At 36.6% G+C, this 7,026-nt stretch overlaps 1 long non-coding RNA gene across 17 annotated transcripts in view; it reads left to right on the top strand.

Moving 5' to 3' along the window:
- The first annotated feature begins 438 nt into the window (after positions 1 to 438).
- Positions 439 to 7,026, top strand: part of LOC110597889 (uncharacterized) — a 437,292-nt gene continuing 430,704 nt past the window's right edge. For 10 of the 17 annotated variants that reach the window (XR_013423974.1, XR_013423973.1, XR_013423970.1 and 7 more), the window contains exon 1: positions 445 to 1,165. This is a non-coding gene — a long non-coding RNA (uncharacterized LOC110597889). Of the gene's footprint in view, positions 1,166 to 7,026 lie in introns of all 17 variants that reach the window. The other 7 variants (XR_013423972.1, XR_013423969.1, XR_013423965.1 and 4 more) reach the window with 4 other exon arrangements.

Raw genomic sequence — 7,026 nt, 5'->3', positions numbered from 1 at the left:
GCTTTGCACTCCCGGGGCCGAGGCAGACCCGCCACTTCCCCCGCCGGCCTGGCGGAGCTGCGGGCCGGTCTTCTCTCTGGTCTGCCGCGAAGCCCCCGCCGCTCCGGCAAACGCGGCGAGGAAAACCTTTTTCTTTTCTTTTTCTTTTCCCCCTCCCCCTTCTCCCTCCCTCTCCCAGGCAGCTTCCGTCCTCTAAATGCATTAAAAGAAAAAGAAAAGAAAGAAAAAAAAAAATAAAAAATAAAAGAAGTCTCTGGGGCTCTCCTTTTTCCACCGGTCTTGCCTCTGCCTAATACTGATGTTCCGCGAACAAGCGCCAAACTCACACAAGTTTCCCCCGAAAACCGACCGCTTTAGCTGCCGTGAGGGAAAATGTCGGGGGGTGGGGGGGAAGTGGAGGTCTGTGTTTCCCTAAATGCAAAACATCAGAGTGGAATCTGAAAAGAGCTTTACTTTCCCTGCGAAATCTCCATTGTTACTTGGCAAACAATGGGAGCCTGGGCGACTGTAGGGCTGTGAGAATGAATAGGCTATCCGCGGGATGTGTGCGGGTCAGTGCTTGGGGTCCCGGGCCTAAAGCCCCTTTCTCAGCTTGCCACAATAAACCAGCGCAAGGTTTAGTCTTTACTGGGTCACCGGCCATCCTCTATTATTCAACACTTCACAACAAAAAACACTTATTAATCAGCGCTGACCAGAGGCCCCCTTTGAAACAAGAGAAGAGGGGAGAGAGAGAGAGAGAGAAAGAGAGAGAGAGAGAGAGAGGGAGAAGGAGAGATTGGGGTGAAAAGAAGATTGAGAAGCCCTGGACAGATCTTTCTAAAGCCAGAGCAACCATAGGGTACTTTCCTCCAGTGGCCAAAGTTTATTTGACACAACAAAGTTTTTAATCAGGCCACGGAGACCTGGATTTCTCCTCATTTGCCTGACTCCCCCGTCTCTCCCTCTGAAGATGTTGGAGACTTTGTTTCGAGGAAGGATGGCTTTAGGTCAAATTGCTAAGGCCTGATCTTAAAGATCTAATTGCTATTGGAAGAGAAGCCTGTTTCTCAGCTGGGCCTCCACTCTGGAGATGGCGCAAAGAAGACTGTCCACTCTGCTCTGGGCACCCTGCTGATGGATGAGGTGTCAGGCCAGTCGTCATGTGAGGACTGGTTTCCAAATGGTATGAGCAGTAGTCAAACGTGGTACTTATTGGTGATACTGAATGCAATCTTTAGATTTTTCTACTTCATGATGTTTCAGGCTGGATATTATCAAAAGACTAAACTTGCTTGCTAGAGTGAAGAGGAATAGATTATTCCTATGCTTAGACAAGGATTGAAGGGAAAGAATGTGATTTTTTGTTTAGGGAAGAAAATGGTTCAAAATATTCCACTAAAGTCAGTGGGTTCTTTGCTCAACTTTGATAATTTTAACAGAGCTTATTTGATGTTTGTAACCTGGCTGTGTGCCTTTCATTTATCTGGTTACATGATAATTATGAACACATGCTCAGACATATATGGACACTCATATATATCAAAGAAAAGTGCTACATACATCAGCTTTATGGATGAACTTAATCCATTTAGAACTCAGCTAGACATTTTTGATGGCAAAATTTTGTCACTTTTTGATTTGAGATTGGAAGCCAATATTTCTTGTTATTTTTTTTCTGTCTGTTTCATATTACTCGGGTTGTAATTTAGCCAAGTGAGCAAAGCTCTTTTGTAATGGCTGATGTTTACAAGTAGAACGGAGGCAGTAGATATTGAATCTTGGTTGTCAAAAGACATAAAACAATTATTTTTCTAAAGAAATAGATGTGAATGTCAGAGCAGTATTCTTTTAAGTTTAAAATTTCGTTTATGTGCACTTTTGGATTACTAAGTAACATAACTAACCATTTCACTTGTTATAATTCAAAGGAGGTTTTACGCCCAGAAAATGTATGGATAAGGGATTGCAAGTTCAGAAAATTAAGCTGTAGAACTAGATGGTTTGGTAATGAAAGCAAGCATGCAGAATTACTTGGTAGTAAACTACATTGGTATTTGCCAGAATGTCTGCAGAAATACAAAAATAGGTTGCATGGTTTGGTCTCAAGAAGTGTGTTTTACTTAGATGCCTACTATTTGAGATTGGCTTTTTTTATGTAGAAAATATTGTGTTACACAGATTTTGCAGAGCTCAACACTTCTTGCAATGGAGTAATCAACTGTTATCTGAATTATTTAAAGCCTAGGATTAAAGGCCTTGGAGTTGAATGCTGACAAGCTCTCACATGTAGGCAGGAGAAAGTTTAGTATTCTTTTCTTTCTGTATATACTTTGAAAATAATTTGCCCAAATGTGGTGAATTACTTTAAAAATTTATGCATAGGAACAATGAATAATTCTTTTATAGATTGTTTCCCCCAAAAGCAAATAAGATTATTCAGAAAACCAGTAGGCGACTATTTACTACACAACAGTGTGTCACCTAAAATGCACTGTTTTAAAAAGACTATTCTTTAAAATATATTTGCTATAGAAAGCTCCACTGTTTGTGGGACATGGCAAGTCTATGTCATATTTTTCCTTTTGATATTTTGATTGACTTCCTAATTTTCTTGAAGAGGCAATATTCCATTTGTATATGTATTTATATTTGTAAACTGAAGGTATGTACTAAATAGGACTAATCTTTCACAGATTATCTTCTGACTGAGTCCTACTGAATAAACAAATAGTAGAGAAAATGTTTAATCATAATATATAATACACTGAATGTGTCTATATATAACTACATAGCACATCATTTTAACTACATTTATGGACTCCAAACACTTATCTTTTTCTTCTTTCCTTTCTTTTTCTAAGAAATTAAGTAAAGAGCATTGTAATGACATTCCCTTAAAGATATCAGTGAATTTGTATGGAAATTAGACAAGGTTCTGCATTTGTCAAAGGAGAAAAGAATAATATGTGAACATTATGCTCAGTAAATTTTTAAAATAGAGAAATGTTATTTGTTGATATTTACAATGGAAGAAATATCTATTAAATTTTGATACATCTTTATGAAATCATTGTTATTCCCAAGTACATTCATTCTACACATACTGTTTCATTTTTAAAATTTGAAAATATGTACATCTGTAACAAAAACCTAAAAGTTACATGACAGATTTAGCACATCATAAAAATTACTTCATAGGTATCTAAGTCATCTGTATACAGGAAATATATTTTTTGGCCTTAAAAATTGCCACCTGGACTCTTTTTTCTTTTTTAAAAAAATGACATTTAAATAAATCTCATCTATAAAAGGAAACAACAATCTTGAAAAAACTTGTGTATCTTTATCCAAATGAAGGTCAGATGGCAAAGTGTATAGCTATAAAATAAAAAGTATATTCAATCTGGTGAATTTACTTGAAAACATATTTCAATTTTTGCATTTATTTTTCTTCCTGACAGATGCATGTAATTCATACTTTCTTTCCATCTTGACAGAATTTGTCAAATTCAGTTCAAACTTACATCAATATGATCTGACAAAATAAAGTATCAATAGGTTATCATGAAGTAAAAATGTAAGTCTACTGAATGTTGTCTTACTACATACTACTTCCTCTTTTATCTAAAAATAAATCAATGTTGTCTTTCATGATAGGAAGAAGGTAAAAGAGAATTAGTAGAAATTTTGCTTGCCCCCTATGATTTGTCCAGTTGCCAGAGAATTCTGGTTAGTTGCATAGATCTAAGACTTCTATGGAGTGACTCAGCCTGGTACTTATTTATTTATAAACTTCCAGCTCACTAGAGATTCAAAGTTATATTTAGCAAACTAGAACCTCACATGATATGTGTTTATTTGATTTTTTTTAATTTAAATACTTTATGAGCACACCAAAAGCAATTTTTAATAAGAAATTTTCACTAGGTTTAAATGCACTGCATTTAAACATCCCTGATGTCTTTTTGCATATACTGGGATATGACATCACATTTTTTGGAAACAAAGGAAAATAAACCTTATAAGTGAGACTTTTCCCCTAAAATTATTTCTGCACATCTTGGTTTAATATTTTCTTCAGCTAATTAGATTTGGGCATATATACTGTGAAATCCATTTTGGCTTAGACATCATTTTTTCATCCAGAAAACTATCTGCTTACATAACCATTTATGGCAAAACAGAATATTCTAGAGGATTTCACACAAGGGTCCAAAGATATGTGCCTGTGAGTTAAAACTATTTAACTGCCAATAGATTGTGGATGTCTATTATACATTTAAGAGAAAATATTGAGCACACCCTTTCATTATGATGGTTGTTTTTTTTTAAAGAAACAAAAACTAAATTTTAGAAATCCCTACAAAATAAAAATGTACACATAGAAACACCTTTGTATTTTAAATTTTTAACAATTTAAAACAGTGATTGCATCTACAAATTTCACACAAGCTTCTCTTTCAATTAAAGAATGTATTTGGAGATACCTAGAAAGCTAAACTATATTGAGGAGATGGCAAAAACTAAATATTTTTGTTTATTTTGTTTTTATGAATTAGAGTGTAGCTCCATGTCCTGGAACTCTTCCAATTTCCTAACATGTTTTATTGTTTTTTTGGGGGGGGAAACCTAATGGGGCAGGATGTTGAAGATGATGGGGGGTTGGGAAACAAAGTCTAGGGGTCAAATCATGTAGGTAGTAACACTCCTGGGATTGAACCAACCTCCATGTGCCAGGAACAGATCCATTTTTTCAAGCTTTTCTTTTTCTGTCATTCTTCTGGCTCTCTACTCAAAGTGCCTAGATTTTTTGAAAATTAAGCTCTGGTAAAAATCATTTGTACTGTACTTAATGGCAAAGGTATCCAGAGGCAGGATAGTGACTTAGGCCTCACATCAGCACTGACACTTTGAAGTTCATATTTGACTACAGCAATATAATACTATGTTTTACGAATGTGCATGATGCTTTATTTTCCAATACTTACCTGTACTTCGCAGATGCATGGACACCATATTTAAAATTAAAGTCCTAAAAACAGGAACATTTGCTTAAACGTATTTTGTAAGGAAAAAAGCAGTGGAGGGAAAAGGTTCTCAGCTATGGGAAAAGAAAAAATACTTATTCATAAAAATATTTAGTTGTACTGTATTGTTTTAACCAAACTGCAGTTTTCTGAAGAACACAATTAACTGGAGTTTCTGAACATCTTAAAGAGTTTTTCCTGATGCTCCAGCTTCTTATGAAAGGCAGCTTTTGTAAAAACCAGCCAGCTGAGACTCCACTCTAACTCAACAGCTTTTTATCCCAAGGTGGTTCAGTGATCCTCTGAGACCTAGAGATAAACAGATTTGTTTGTACATACATATCAACACAGAGCCTAGCTGAGGCAAGTCACTCCAGGGCCTCCTAGCAGGAATTGAGATTGAAGATGTAGGACTTGATCAGAAAGACTGCAAAGCTTGACACAACAAGTTCCTTGGGCCTTTGTAGAAGGACCTTGCCCTTAGGAGCAAAGCCACAATTTCTCCAAAGTGGTAGGATAATACCAATTTCATGTTTTGGTGCAAACTTGGGTTTGCTAGCTTCAAACCTACGGATTCTTGCAACTCTAAAGAAAATGAGCTACAAACCCTCTCTTTCTCCCCATTTACTTCCTGGATTTTCCTTCCTCTTCCTTCTTCTTTTCCTTCTCTCTTTTCTGACTTCAGGGATCCCATTGGCAGATGTATGCTTGGCTATTGATTTGCTTGCTTTGTTGATAGTGCTTTAAAATTAGTCAGATGAGAGCTTAGATGAAAGGTTTTTTACTTAGTTTTATTTCTTCTAAATGTTCCACTCTCAAAAAAAAAAAAAAAAAAGAAAAGCCAAATATCTTAGACTTGTATACTTCCTGGGCATCAGGCTCACTTTGTAGAAGATGGAGGTCAGATTGGAGGCATGGAGAAGACCAAATTGCAGGTGATTTCCTTCTAGGTGGGCTTAGACTGGCCTGAGGTTGACTGATCTGAACTGTATCTCAGTATGCCTAAGCACAATCTCAAAGCACTCCAATGATTTTAGAGGTTCCAGATCTGAAAAGATAGAGAATGGGATTGCTCTTTCTGGATGATTCATTTTGGTCAAGTCCTTATCTCCTTATGTTGTGTGTGAGGTGGAGTTAAGGGGGAAGAAAGGACAGATGATGGTAGGGATAATTATTGAGATAAGGCCATGACCTTAGTTTAAAGTTGGAACATAAGCATCTCTTTAAAAATGGCTATCAAGAACATTTTAGAACATCAAAACAAGTCGAACAAACTAGGGCAAATCATCATGCAAGTTTATAATGCCTCCATGGTGAAAATGTACTTATACAGCTGGATCAAGGGATTAAAGGGAACTAAATCCTATGAACTGCCGGGGAGACAGTAGAATTGGTGGGTTGTAAAGAAAGTTGTCCAATGTGTCCCCCTGATCTTTAGATAAGACCCAGGAAAGGTGGGAAGAAAAAGAACTGATACTCATTTAAGTGTACTCTATGTCAAATGCTCTCCCAGGCTCCTTCACAGACATATTATTTCTTATATTCTCATCAGAACACTTCAAGGTATTAATTTTTCTTCATTTTAGAGATGAGAAAACTGAAGCTCTGGAGGGTTACATAACCTGGTTGGGGTCGCACAGCTAATAATTTTTGGAATCCAGACTAGAATTCTCTAGAATCTGTATTCTTTTTCGTCAACCAGAAAGATCTCACATGATTTATTTTCCTCATAATCACTCATGACAAAATAAGCATTTAATCACCATGTGCCTTCCCCGACTCATCTTTTTCTATACGCTCCTCCCTGCAGTTATTTTATACTTCTGTCACTGGGCAGATGCCTTGTTCTTTTTTCAAACATTCCTGCCCCAAAACTCGTTCTGTTCTCTGGCTCAAATAGTTTGCCAGTGATGCTTTCACCAGGACATGAACTTGTGTTGTCTTTTATTTACATGAGTGTGTGAACTGGGCTTGAGGCCAGACCTTTTTATAAACATGTACCTATATGAATTAGAAT

This window comes from Ictidomys tridecemlineatus, chromosome 7, assembly GCF_052094955.1.
Source record: "Ictidomys tridecemlineatus isolate mIctTri1 chromosome 7, mIctTri1.hap1, whole genome shotgun sequence".
NCBI classification, from domain to species: domain Eukaryota; kingdom Metazoa; phylum Chordata; class Mammalia; order Rodentia; family Sciuridae; genus Ictidomys; species Ictidomys tridecemlineatus.
Note: the sequence above shows the minus strand (reverse complement) of the source record. Positions and strands in the feature narration are given on the sequence as shown.